The sequence below is a fragment of the Lissotriton vulgaris genome, chromosome 11 (genome assembly GCF_964263255.1).
Source record: "Lissotriton vulgaris chromosome 11, aLisVul1.2, whole genome shotgun sequence".
NCBI classification, from domain to species: Eukaryota; Metazoa; Chordata; class Amphibia; order Caudata; family Salamandridae; genus Lissotriton; species Lissotriton vulgaris.
The window spans coordinates 927,625,462-927,640,641 of NC_141699.1; positions in this window are offsets into that span (position 1 = coordinate 927,625,462).

A 15,180-nucleotide genomic window follows, 5' to 3' on the forward strand; every position below is an offset into this window, starting at 1 on the left:
TCCTCCCGCTGCCGCTTTTGCTTCTCTTGCGGTCGCCGAGCGGAGGACTCGCATTCCCACCATCCCCAGCGGCGGCGCAGCCAGGAGATCGTCATTCATGCCCCTGGAGGCTCTACAAATGCAGTGAGACACCGGCAGAGCGTGTGTCGCTCATAAACATTATTTGAATTTCGCCCAGAGGTCGTGTTGTCCTGCTCCTGTGTTCTGACCTGCTGCTGTGCTCCTCGAGTCCTCCCGCTGCCGCTTTTGCTTCTCTTGCGGTCGCCGAGCGGAGGACTCGCATTCCCACCATCCCCAGCGGCGGCGCAGCCAGGAGATCGTCATTCATGCGCCTGGAGGCGCTACAAATGCAGTGAGACCCCCGCCTCGCGTGAGCGAGCGCGGAGCGAGCCGGGCGAAGCCCGGGCAAAGGGCGGGCCCTCTGTGGCCCTCAGTGGCTGAGGTAGGTTGGGCTGGGCCCGGTTATTTTTATTTTATGTACGTTGTCACTGGACGCTACTCCCATTAAATACTGTTAGTGGAACGGACACAGGGCAAAATTCATAAGTTGTCTCTTGGCTATCTTCCACCGGTGAGTTATTGTGGCATCTCCAGAGCTTTATTTATACTTTTATGGTCATTGTAGTATCCCGTGATTTCTTCTTCTGGAGGAACATTCTTTGACTAAACTACGAACTGTGGGAAGAGTCTGCAAAAGATGTCAAAAAAACTATGCTCTGGAAGACTAGTGGGAGGAAGATCTAGTGCTAAAACTGCTCCCAATCCCACACGAAATAAATCTGTAAATAATCCCCCGCTGAAGGGCCAATGCCAACTCTTTGAGTTATGGGACAAACCGGTGGAAAAGAAGTATAATACAGTGGAAAAGGAAACACTATTTCAAGCTGGTCGGGAGGACTCTATTCAAGTCATCACTAACTCTATGTTACCAGTCTTGATGTCCGTGCCAGCGCAAACAGCAGCGTTGGTGAATTCCTGTCTTGCCCAGCTTGAAGGAAAGGGGGAGAGTAAGCTTGGTGCTCCCGTTACAGAAGGTAAATTGGTGAACCAACCCATCTTGCCTCAAACTCCTGCTGTGAATGATAGGTTAGGTGGTGAAGCTTCATCTCTATCTATTGATCTTGAACTATGCGGCCGTTATGTTGATGCAGCCAGTTTGGAGGCTTTAGAACCCAATAAGCCATCCGGGGGTGCTACTCCATCTGGGCTAATGCTCTATAGCAGTACTCCCTCGTTAAATGAACAGGACATGTCTGACCTGCTAAAAGCCTCTAGGAGTCCGGATCTCAATCTATCTGAGATTTGTCCTACAGTTGAAGCTGGTAATAAACCTATATCGGAATCCTTAATCGCTCTGGAACAATTATTAGCCTCTATACTGTTTCTTTTGGGGAAATTTGTAGGCAGCTCGGATTGTATCCTGGATTCAGTTACCCAAATACTGAAGACATTACTTCAAAAAACATCTGAAACAATGAATGTTCCTTCCCCTAAAGCCGAATCTTGTTATCCTAAGGGGAAAATAAATGAGCCTATAGTAAATTCCGGTACAAAAGCTGCAGTAATTGAGCATGAAATGCATATTCCAGTATTGGCTTCGACTGCTGTTCCCAACTGTGTAATGAACTCTGTGCTCGAGATTGAGGATGAAAATAAATCTATATCTGGCTCCAAAGTGGTCCAAGATCTATTTCCAATTTTCGTGTCGGAAAATAAAAAAGAACGATCTGAAGCTAAACAAGAAGCGAAGGTAAAAAATGGAAAACAGAGAAACAACAAAGGGAATAAAAGGAAACCGATCCGCAAATACAGGAAGAAAAGACAACGACAAATAATCTTCCAAAACTCTATAGTCTTGTCTGAGAAGGAAGAAAGTGTCGCAGAGCAATCTTCTATGTCTTTAAAGGTGGGCAGTGAATGTGGTCCACCAACGGCTGTGGAAGATTTATTACAAAAGGAGGGCCCGGCCCCTAACATTACTGTATCGGTGGCGACAAGAGCCTCTGATGCACACCAACTTGTGCCACTTAATCCTCTGGCCTCTCCTTTTTCCCTGGCACCTGAGGTTGGAGATCGCCCTCTGCCCTCCCTCCAGCCAAAAAACGTAAAGGCTTACGTGGACACTCGCGTGCTAGACTTTGTACCACTATTCGATGCTGACTTACCCTTAAATAGAACATGGCTGCTTAAACGTTTTAGTGAGATGGAAAGTCTTCACCCTATTCAATCTAGGGACATTGAATTAGTTTCTGTGTTTGGTGGAGACAAGGTCTCATGTTTAAGGGTTAAATTTTACTCCACAATTATTGTGAATTTGATATTGCAGCAAGCAGAGAATTTCCAACGTACCAGCATTGACGTTCTTCCTATCTTTAGTTCGGGTAACATTTACCCGGTACATGGGTTAACATTTAAGGGTGATAATCAAAATGGGACAGCCTCTCCACTTAGAGACCTGAAGATCTGGGTCTCTAATGGGAAACGTTCGGTCTCCCAGGTTAAGCCACTCCCACTAATCCAGAATTCCTCCTCAATAGAGGATAATAATCGGTGGAATTGGCTGCATAGTGCTTTATCTACTAAGATCACAGATAATCCCAAATTGTTTCACTATCTTTAACACCCCTTTGAAAATTATTTCTTGGTATGCGGCAGGGATTCATAATAGCCCAGAGAAATTTGACCTTTTATTTTCTATGGGAGCGAATGTGATCTGCATCCAGGAAACGTGGTGTATAAATGTGTTAGACGTTGTAAAAGATTTCTATGTACTGGAAGTTCCTGCCGCCCCTTCCAAGAAAGGTCACGCTAGGGGGGGAATTGCCTGTTTATTATCTAATAATCTGCAGTGGAGCTTTGCCCATTACATTGACCCTAGTAATCTCTTTCAAGCTATAACAATAGCAAACCTGTCGGGTAACCTAAAAAAGTCTTCTGTTGTAATTATTAATGTGTACATTCCTCCTGAAGAGCGTTTTAATCTTATATTGAAGCAGGTTGTTCGATATATTGGCCAAATTAAAAATGTACCATCTCCTCGGGAAGTTATCCTAGTAGGAGATTTGAATTGCAAAATTTCCAACACTAGTTTGAAGCTGTTCAGTAATAAACCCAAAGAAGAAGCGCATTTTGTACCCCAACCCCTCTTCCCAGATAAAATAGTGACTAACAAAAGAGGGAAGATTCTGCTAGAAGAACTTGCGGCAGTCGACGGACTTATATTAAACGGGAGACTCCCGTCTGATGTGCCTGCTAAATTTACACACAAGTGCTAGTGAAGGTATTGCTCCGGTGATCGGGGGGTCACCAATATCTTGTTTGATGTACGCAGATGACGTCCTTATTTTGGATCTGACCCCCAAAGGCCTTGCAAATCGACTACAAGCCCTCCATGATTTTTCTGTTGCGCATTGCATGAAGATCAACATCTCCAAGAGTAAAATTATGTGCATAGTTGGAAAAAAGAAGTGCCGATCGGAAAATTATGGTTGGTATATCGGTGGTCAAAAATTGGAGGTGGTAAAAACCTATACTTTTCTGGGGAAAATCATTGCTGCTAACTTGAGCGAGAGGCCTCACATCGAGCATAGTTCACGGAAAGCCCTCGCTCATGGCAAAGGTCTAAATTCCCTGTATCAGACCACTGGAAAAAGGCATTTCTCGTGTTTATTGGAGGTATTTAGATCCAAAATTCCTGCAACAATACTATATGGCATCAAACTTATTGATGAATTTAGTATAATCTGTACCTCATCTCTTTTTTTCTATTTTTACTTTTGACATAATCATAAATTACTGATAGTTATTCATAGATAACATATTGCATCTTCCATTTTATTAAGTCACTTAGGAGCTAAATCAAAAGTTTTGAGTTTAAGAGGTTTATTACGATGGCGGGTGGACGCCACGGGAAATGGGACTGCCCGCCATGTGTGCGGCGGTCCTGCATGCACAATTAGGATGCGTCCACCACACTGGCTGGTGCACCCCACATTTTTTGCATTGTGGCGGGTGGTGCTGTCAGCTGCACCCGCCACAATACAAAAAAGACATGTGTGCATTTGCATGCACAATGTAGCAGGCACCCCGCAGTGCCTGCCATGTTGTCCATGTAAATGCAGGGCGGCACCATAGCTACCCCCCATGTGCCCTCCCACTCCTCCCAACATCCTGTGGGCCCGGAACGGGCCCCAACTGAGCAATCCGCATGCCTTTCTGTGGCGGTGTTGCAGCCACGGAAAGGCTGCTTTCCGATCCCATTGTAATATGAATGGCGGTGTCTAGCAGACACCGCCATCATATTCAAACCTTTTCTGCCCGGTCGACTCATCAAGCGGGCGGGAAAGTGGCGGGCGGTCTTCCTGTCCGCTGTGGAGCCCCCCACCAACATAATCAGGCGGGGTAAATTGCATGCGGGCAGAGGTTATTGTCAGGCGGATCGCCACAGCCATGCGGGCGGTGGCGATACACCCGACATACTAATAGGCCCCTGAGTATCTAAATTGTTTTGGTTACAGAGTTAAATTCATTTATTCTATCTCGGTGTTTGAAAAACTGTCATAAGTATTTGAAATTTTGAGTTAGTTTATTAGTTTCTATTATGAAATGGCTTGCCACAGATTACCAAGTACTCTTTGTTTATATGTACAATGTGTATCATCCACCTCTGCTGGTCCTTCCAAGCTATTTGTATCACATGATATTACCCACACGGGCATCTGATAATGCATATCGGTAATCTTTGATTTCAGTAAAAAATATATTCTTTAATACTTAATTGGTTTTCTTTGTATGGATCTTGATTTTATCAACAATTACCAAATTACTGAAGTGCTGGGGAGTCTCCATTATGTTTATTAAGCATTCATGATTGTATTCCTTGTGTATAAGCAAACATATGTTTTCTTGCAAAGGTTATTTGAGTAGCTTGGTTTGAGCGATGATATGTGTGAATGGATTCCGTATATTTCCCATCTTTTTCTGTCTTAATCAATATTTGCTCTTACTGTATCGAGAGGAGTGGACACATCTTTGAAGCATGGGGTTTGGTTTCGATTTGTCCTATAGACTCACTCGCAGTTGCAGCCTGGATGTGGATATCAGTGGCGGCTGGTGACATTTGAAAGTGGTGAGGCGTAAAATTATTGGCGTACTGCACTGCGGCGAGCATGCGTAGCAGATACAGCACAGGCAGCACCTGTAGATGCTTCATTAACAAATCTGATATATACAGCACAGGAGGCGCCAGTGAATGCAACAATATTTTTCTTAGAACTCCTCTTGCTGTTGACTGACTGCACCACAGCATGGGCCCTCTCACCATAGTACAACACATGCATTATTCACTCTTCCACCTCATAAGTCTTCACTCTCACAGACACACCATCAGGCCTCCTTCACATATACCGCACAGGCCCTGTCACTCTACCATCATGAATGCCTTGCTCACTGCAGCAGCATGCAATTGCTCGGTGCAGTTCAAGGAGTGTATGCAGCACCACACAAGTCCCATTAACTGTGACATGACTCAGCTCACATAATATCTTTGTCTTGAGCATCTCTCATTGGAGTACCATGCAGGGACCATCTTCACTGGACCATCACAGAGGTCTTGCCCTCTAGAGTACAACACAAGTCCTCTGGCAGCAGGCAGCACCACGAGTGAGGCTCTCTCACTGAAGAAATACAGAGGCCTTGGTCATTAAACCCATCGTACAAACCTTGCTACAGTAATTCCAAACAGGGCATAACTCACTGCAGTGCAACACAAGATCTTCTCCCTACAGCACTATGCAGGCTTTACTTCACCATCATTGCTCCACTGCACAAATCTCACACTTGCACAGTCGCTGCCGGCATGACTTGGGAGGTACGCACGGCGAGGGGGGGGGGGGGTTAATTAAGTGAATAAAATAAAAATAATTAACTTACCAGGCATCTCCCCCTGTCCCACGTCGCATCACGTCTCCTCTCCATGAAAAATGTGTAACATGGAACTAACCTATACCCGCTCTTTTCTTTTGCGCTCTTGGAAATACTTCATCAGAAGACTGGATGCGACTGGGGGCAGCTAACCCTTGTTTACTCGGCTGTATCCTGGCATTTGACCGGTCAATGGGCAACTGTGTGTATAGCACGTCACCGCCCGAGCAGGATCCTATCTTCAGATGCCTGCACTACACTAGGCATGCACAGCATACCTAATGGATGTGAATGCAAGTCAGGAGCTAAAATGGAGAGCGCTCCTCTCTGACATGTGCAGTCCATCTTCTGGACTCCTGCTCTCGCCTGCGTGCGCTGTGGGTTGATATGAGCACTTTCACCCGAGTGAAGCACAGGCCGGAAATGTAAACAGACGAATTGTGAAAGCTGTCAATTCATCTGCTTACATTCCTGTTGCCCGAACTGCAGTGAGCAATTTCATTTTGGGTTTATGATGCGAAGTGGGGCGCCACTCTGGCGCCCCTATGGACCATCCGCCACTGATGTACTTATTCAAAATGATGTATAACAGATGGTGACTGATCTACAACAAAAACTTTAGTGAATCAGTAGTGGCTTTATTGTGTTTTAGATAAAGCAGCTGTGAACCCTGCTGTGTGTAATGCACCTAAATTAGTCCTGAAGAATGGGAGAAAATTGGTATATAGACCACCAAAATGTGTGTCAACATGTTTGTATTTCAGTTCATCTGATATAAAACAACAGCATTTAAGGAGTTTAAATAACAGGACTCTAAACACTGTCTGGTGAATTTTTGATATTGTCTGGGATTCGTTTTTATCTAAAGAATAGTCAGTCAGCCTCCCAAAAATAAGTTTATTGGGACCAGAGACCATTAAACTATGTTAAATATTTCAAAACAATAGCATATCAAGCATCTTTTAAAACTTGCAGATCATCATAATATCTTACAACTCACCAATACTATCAATACATATAATAAACATCACCAAATTCCTTACCAGCACTGCAATTATTACCTCATGCATAAAAACCGTAGTCCTATCTAGTGTGTTCTTAGCTCAAATATCGGTAAAACAGGTTATAAAAATCTTCTCCTTTCCCGATGTAAAACCAACAGTCTAATAGAATATGCACACTTTTGCATTTCATACCAATACCACAGTTGCAATATCTAGCAACTTTACAAATAGCAGTGGATAACTTTATACTTGACAATATTGCGCTTATTCCCAATTCTACTGGGGCGGCTCCTCCGTAATGGCGGAGGAGCATCGCCCCACTCGTCAGAGCCAGCCACTGACTGGCATGCCTGGCAAGGGCAGGGCTGGGCCATGAAAGGGAGGAGTGGTGAGCATGCACATGTAAGTTTGGCTGGCCGTCGTTGGCTGGTCAAACAGACATGTGCACTTCTATTTCTCCAACCCAGCTGTGTTCACAGCCAGGTTGGAGAAAAGCTGCAGGCTACCAGGCAGTGTCTGAGCAGCAGAACAGGGCACTCAAAGTAATCCTGGCACTGCTCTCATAGCATGAGAGCAGCATCTGGATTGGGTGGGGAGCCTGTGCTTTCCTAGAGACTTCTGGGATAGAAGGATCAAGGCAGCCATCGGCGTCGGAGGCAGTGAAAGGTACGTTTTGTGAAATCAATATTTTTCCCTATATTCCCCATTCCTCCCCCTGCACATCCCCCGGCCCTCCTCTTTCATCTTGCGGCAGCCGCCACTGTAATTCTATATCTCAAACCTAGATATGGACGTCTGGAATATAAGGATACGCATCCTTCTAACTTCACAGGTCAAGTGTATGGATGGGAGACATTTCCAATTGTAAATACCTCACATCATACTCTCTAGACAGTACTTCCTTTTTCTAATTCAAATGAAGTCGAGAGATTTTCACAGGTAATTCTAGAGTGTGAGAGTGGAAAGAGAGCCAATTAAAAGTTTTCTTTATATGCTCACTTATATTTGTAGCCCACTATACCCCTTATTGTTTAAAAGCTAGTTTTCACAAAAATGGGCAATTTTATCTTCTCCATGCAGCAATAACCTATTCCAAAACCTTATCATCAATGTCACTGATGCCAGATGACCAGTTTTAATTTTGCTCTTATTGCTCGCACCATAGATGATTGAGAAAGGCTTAGACAACCTTTCAGGCACTGATCATCCAGCTTATTCCAGTCTTTTTATCCACTCATATAGAAAAATGTGCGATTCATAAAGACATTTTGTTTGCACCATGGCCATAAAATCTTTTAAAACTGTGATCATGTCAGGCCCTCCATAGTTGGGAAATGTTTTGGCCTTCTTACAATGCTCCAAAATTTTCTCCCTCTACTCTCACAGGCATATAGGAAAATCAAATTGCAGGCTCTAATCAGGTCTTGCCTTGATTACGCCAATGTCCTGTATCTTGGGTTGCCGGAGTATCTTCTCCAACGCCTGCAGATAGTCCAAAACTCGGCTGCTAGAGACGTTTTTGGCCTCCATCAGAGAGCCAGAGTCTGTGAATTTCTGAAGACTCTTCACTGGCTCCCCATCCGTAAGCGAATCATTTTTAAGGCGCTTACTCTGGCCTTCAAAGCTCTCCATGCTATGGGTGCCAAATACATCCAACTGCGGCTGGCCTTCTATCTGCCTCCTAGGTCCCTCAGGTCAGCATCACTAGCTTTGGCCTCAGTCCCTATTATCAGGAGAGCACGGATTGGAGGGCGGTTGTTTAGATGTCTGGCGCCTCAACTATGGAGCACCGTGCCTGTGTCTCTGAGAAAGAGCACAAACCTGTTGGCCTTCAGGAAGGAGTTGAAATCCTGGTTGTTTGTTCACTAGTGACTACCCCCCTTCTCTTTTGCCTGTCCCATGCTTGTCTTGGGTCAGAAGCGCTGAGACACTCCCTGGAGTAGCTGAGCACTATATAAAACACCACCAAACATAACATAACATAGTTCATGTAAAACCTGCATAACCCTAGTACACTAGGGAGGGCCTGTGATTTAACAGTATTCAAATGCAATTTCAGTCTAAGTTTGACACAAAGCTCATTCCACAGCACCCATAGGATGTTACTTATTCCACCCCTATTTTATGATTAGACCACTGATAATTTTTCATTTTACACCCAAATACTATGATTTTAGTCTTTTTCCACATTCTCATTTTTTTCTTTTCACAATAGCTAGTGAATTTATTCAATTTCCTTTGCAATCCAATTTGAGTTACATCTGTGATTACCAGTAGCTGACAGGGTATCTGTTGTGGTATATGTTGTCCTCCCATTATTGTAGAGAACGCCCACACACTCAACAAGACTGAAGGTAACTTAAGAAAAACGGTAAATAAGGTAGGGGGAGATACCCAACCCTGTTATAGACTGTTTTTATTATATAGAGGTTTGGACAACTGTCCTTGCTGATTTAATTCAACTGTTGCCCAATTGCCCTTATGAAATCCTTCAGGATATCTATTATCCCTACTGGCATGTGTAGTTTCTGTTGCTGCTCCCACAGTTTCTCACAATTTACCAAATTAAAAGCTGCCTTTAAATCAACAAAGCAAAAGAATAGATTACTCACCTTCATATCAACCTCTTAGGGAGCAGGTCTGTGTCCCAGCTCCACTTCACTGCGATTTCCTTTCCTAGTTCACCCACAGTGTTCTACTAGCCTGCTTTTCTGGAGTTCACTGCTTCCATTGGCACCCACCTGCATACTGTTGTCCTATTATTTTGAATCTTGTTCCTTGTAATTTTGCAATTTTGTTTGGCCTTGCTATTCTCTAAATTGTACCTTTCTTTTGTCCTCGTTATTCTGTAAATTGTGCCTTCTTTTTTTGTCCATGTTATTGTGAAATATGTGCTTCTGTTGTTCCCACTATTTTGAGTCTGTGCCTTGTTCTGTAACCTCTTGTGCACTCTTTTGACTGCGAGCCAGCCTGCCACACCACACGTTTCCCGCCGCCTGTATCCCAGCTCCTTTCCAAAGATCTACTTTATTGAAGCCGCAGCACACAGAGAGGGTGCTGCAGGCTCATCAAAGGCAAGCTTTTGCTTCTCCCTGAGCACGCCCAGTGACAGGAACCGTGGCTCTCCCATCACCACAGCTACACCGGCACAACGCTCATAGCCATGCACCCGGACTCCATGACAACAGCTGCTGCTGTGCCTGTCCATGCTCAACAGTATGACTCTTCACATGCCACCACTGTCTCATCTCATACAACACTGGAGTTCCAGCACACACTACCGCCACCACCACCCAACCACAACTGTGCCTGGACAACTCCACAGCTTCCTTCTCAATGCCCAATCACTCTGCAAACAAGCCACCTAGATCTGGGCCACATCATCTCTTTCAATCCGACGTCATCTTCCTCACCAAGAAATGGCTCAACCTAGCATCTGCACCAGACATTGCCATGCTCAATGGCTACAAGATAACACATGGGGAACGCATGAACTAACACGGAGATGGAATCGCCATCAACCACAAGGAAACAATCTGCTGCACCACCGCCGCAGACGACAGCAGCCCATTCATTGAACATCTCAACTACCAACTCAAAACATACAGCAAAACCACCATCATAGGCACCCTCACCTTCAGACCTACAGACCCCTGGACTGAGTGGTCGCTCCCCAGTGTCCTGCTGTATCACTGGTATCGTTGCTGCTTTGTTTTTGTGCCATATATTGCTGCCTGCTGTGTGCCTGGTAGACGCTGCTTTAAAACTGCATTTTAACATTTGTTCAAATCGCCGCTTTTCCTGTTTGCGCGCATTTCCACTGTGCTCCCCCCTCCGCCTCCATTTTGTCTGATTGTTGTTGTTTTGGTCATCTGTAGCCCGCCCGCCTCCCAGCTGAGACGCCCTCACCCCTCCCCTTCCACCATCCATATATGACAGCTGTTCCCGCGCGCAGCGTTCACGCGCAGCGACCGCGCCCAACCCGCGCCGAAGGTGCGCCAAAGGTAAGCCCGTCTACGCCCGTCCACGCCTGGACCGCGCCCAGCGCCAGACCCCCTGCCCCTCGCGCTCCCAAGCCCTCCCGCATTACCTATGATGCCGCCAGCCTCCTAGCCCTTAACCCCGGCCGCTCCACCAACTGCGTCCAAGCCGCTCCTGGACACACCCATGGACCTTTCTCCTGCTACTCCTGCAAATTCCACGGCACCGTCAACATCTCCGCTACGACCACACCACAGATCCCCGACCCCAACCACCTACAATGCATCCTTCTCAACACCCGATCAGTCCACAGACAAGCCATTGACCTCTGGAATCTACTAGACACCATCTCTCCAGACGTCGCCTTCCTAACGGAAACATGGATGAACGCTTCCTCCGCACCAGACATCACCACTGCCATCCCTGAAGACTATAAGATCACTCGCAAAGACCGTACCAGCCACACAGGAGGAGGGATCGCTATCGTCCATAAGAAATCAATCCGCATCTCAACCAGCTCTGACGCCAACCTCGCCAACTCCGAACACCTCCACTTCCAAATACACATCGACCCCAAGACCACACTCAGAGGCACCCTCCTCTACAGACCACCAGGACCCCGAGCTAAATTCAGTGAAGACATCACGGATTTCATCACTCCACACGCGCTCCCCTCCAAAGACTACATTCTTCTGGGAGACCTCAACTTTCACCTTGAAAAGAGCAACGACCGCAACACCGCCACCCTCTTGGACAACCTCGCCAACCTCGGACTTAAACAACTGGTCACTTCCCCCACCCACATCGCAGGTCACACACTCGACCCAATCTTCACCTCCAGCAACCATGTCTCCTTCAGCCACACCACGGACCTCCTCTGGACTGACCACAGCTGCGTTCACTTCACCTACAACAAACCAAAACCCAACATACTCCTCCAACCTAGCCTGCAAAGAAACTGGAACAAAATCACCACGGACCAAATCTCCGCATCGCTCCTTCGAAACCCCCCAGCCCTATCTTCTGACACCAACGAAGCCGCCGCCAACCTCACCCTATGGTTATCCAACACCGCCGACACCTTAGCACCACTGAAAAAACGTCAAAGCAAACCTGGCAGCAAGAAGGCCTCATGGTTCAACGATGATCTCAAGAAGTCCAAGAAACTCTGCCGTTCCCTTGAAAAGGCTTGGAAAAAAGACCCAACCACCAGCACCAAGGACGCCTTCAAAAGCGCCACCCGCACTCACCACCAACTGATCCGAAAAGCCAAGAAAACAGCATTCAAAGATCGACTTGACAACAACGCCCACAACAGCAAGGAACTTTTCAACATCGTCAAGGAATTTTCCAATCCCTCGGCCAACTCCAACGACATCACCCCATCTCAAGCCCTCTGCGACTCCCTAGCCTCATTTTTCCACAACAAGATTGCAGACATCCACAACAGCTTTGACAACCAACACAGAAACCAACCCACCCTACCATTTGCTGTTCATCTTCCCCCCGTGAACACCCTTAACAACTGGAACCCAATCTCCACTGAGGACACCATCCGGCTGATGAATTCCATCCACTCAGGATCCCCCACAGACCCATGTCCTCACCACATATTCAACAAAGCAGACTCCGTCATAGCACCACACCTCCGAGACGTCATCAACTGCTCCCTCAACTCCGCCACCTTCCCGGAAGACTGGAAACACGCTGAACTCACCGCCCTCCTGAAAAAACCAACAGCAGACCCCACCGAACTCAAAAATTACCGCCCCATCTCGCTTCTTCCATTCCCGGCCAAAGTAATCGAAAAGGCTGTCAACAACCAGCTCGCCGCCTTCCTCGAAGCCAACAAATCCCTCGACCCCTCACAATCTGGCTTCCGAGCAAAACACAGCACTGAGACCGCCCTCATCGCAGCAACAGACGACATTCGAACTCTACTGGACAATGGAGACACAGTCGCCCTCATCCTCCTTGACCTCTCTGCAGCATTCGACACAGTCTGCCACAGCACCCTTTTACAACGCCTCAATAACATCGGAATCCAAGGTAAAGCACTTGAATGGATCACCTCGTTCCTCACCGGAAGAACCCAGAGAGTCCGCCTTCCTCCATTCAAGTCCGAGGCCTCTGAAGTCATCTGCGGCGTACCACAAGGATCCTCACTCAGTCCCACCCTCTTCAACGTATACATGAGCCCCCTCGCGGCCATCGCACGCCAACACAACCTCAACATCATCTCTTACGCGGACGACACTCAACTGATCCTCTCCCTCACCAATGACCCCAGCACCGCCAAAACTAACCTACACGAAGGAATGAAAGAAGTTGCCGAATGGATGAAACAAAGCCGTCTGAAACTGAACTCGGACAAAACAGAAGTCCTCATCTTAGGTACATCCCCCTCTGCTTGGGACGACTCCTGGTGGCCAGAAGCCCTCGGAAAAGCACCCATCCCGACAGACCACGCACGAAACCTAGGCGTCATCCTGGATTCTTCACTCTCAATGAACAGACAAGTCAGCGCTGTTTCCTCTTCTTGCTTCAACATTCTTCGCATGCTCAGGAAAACATTTCGCTGGATCCCCTCCGAAACGAGGAAAACAGTCACCCACGCTCTGGTCACGAGCCGACTGGACTACGGAAACACCCTCTACGCAGGTACTACCGCAAAACTCCAGAAGAAGCTCCAACGAATCCAAAACGCCTCAGCCAGGCTCATATTAGACATCCCACGCAACGAACACATCTCCGGTCACCTTAAAGACCTCCACTGGCTACCCGTCAATAAGAGGATCACTTTCCGTCTGCTTACCCACGCACACAAATCACTCTACGACATCGGACCAGATTGCCTCAACTCACGACTGTCCTTCTACACCCCCCCCGCCAACTTCGTTCTTCCAGCCAAGCCCTCGCCACTGTACCTCGCATCAACAAGACCACCATGGGAGGCAGATCCTTTTCTTACCTGGCTGCCAAAACATGGAACTCACTCCCCGCGTACCTTCGCCTTACCCAGAACCACCTAGCATTCAGAAAGCAACTTAAAACATGGATATTTGACAAGTAACCCTCCTCTCCTTCCTAAGCGCCTTGAAACCCTCTGGGTATGTAGTGCGCTATACAAATTCCATGACTTGACTTGACTTGACACCATTCCCGAATTCATTGCACTACAAGCCATCAATACTAAAACTTACTTCACCTCAACGCCCCAACGACTCCAACACAGCTGACCTCCTTCAAAGCATGAACAACATCGGCCTCACCCAACTAGTCACTGACCCCACACACATCACAGGACACACACTTGCCCCAATCTTCACAGCCAGCAACAGAGTCAAGTACAGCCATGTCACCGAGCTCACCTTGATGGAACACTTCAATGTCTACTTCAACATCACAGCAGCCCTCAACAATGCCACCAAGCTGCCCAATACCCCGCAATGTAGCTGGAGCAAAGTATCTGAAAGTCAATGGAGCATCGTCCTCAACACCTCCCACCCAGACATCACAACCAACCTGGAACAAGCCATAAAAAAACTCACCACCTGGATCACAGAGTGCGCTGACAGAGTCACCCCCAACAAACCCACCATACCCAAGAGACTCACCAAACATGCCAGCTGGTATACCTCAGAACTAAGAACTATGAAAAGCAACTGCAGGCAACTAGAGAGGAAATGGTGCACAAGCAAGGAGCCCGCAGACCGCACCACCTTCAAGACACATTACTCAACCTCTACCACTGACTCCTGAAAGAGATGAAAAAGAAAACACCCTACCCAACCACATCAAAGCCAACTCCAACAACAGCCAAGAACTCTTCAGCATCATCAGGGAGTTTCTCAACCCGTCAGCAAACAAAAAACATCATCACCCCTTCACAATTTCTCTGCAACACTCTGGGGGACTACTTACACAACATGATTTCCACCATCTACTATCACTTCAAAATCCAACCCACCACTGCTGGCATCCTCAGCCTCCTTGCTCCCACAGATCCAACCACCAACCACCAGATCACCACCTGAGGCCAGCTCACCACACAGAACACCACAGCCATCATGCACTGCATCCACTCTGGTGAACCCATGGACCTATGTCCCCACCACATGTTCAACCTCAGAAACAGGACCATCGGTAATGAGCTCAACGCCATCTTCAACACATCCATCAAACCAACCACCTTCCCACAAGACTCAAAAACATGCTGAAGACAAAAACCTCTCAAGAAACCATCCACCGAACCCAACGAGCTCAAGAATTA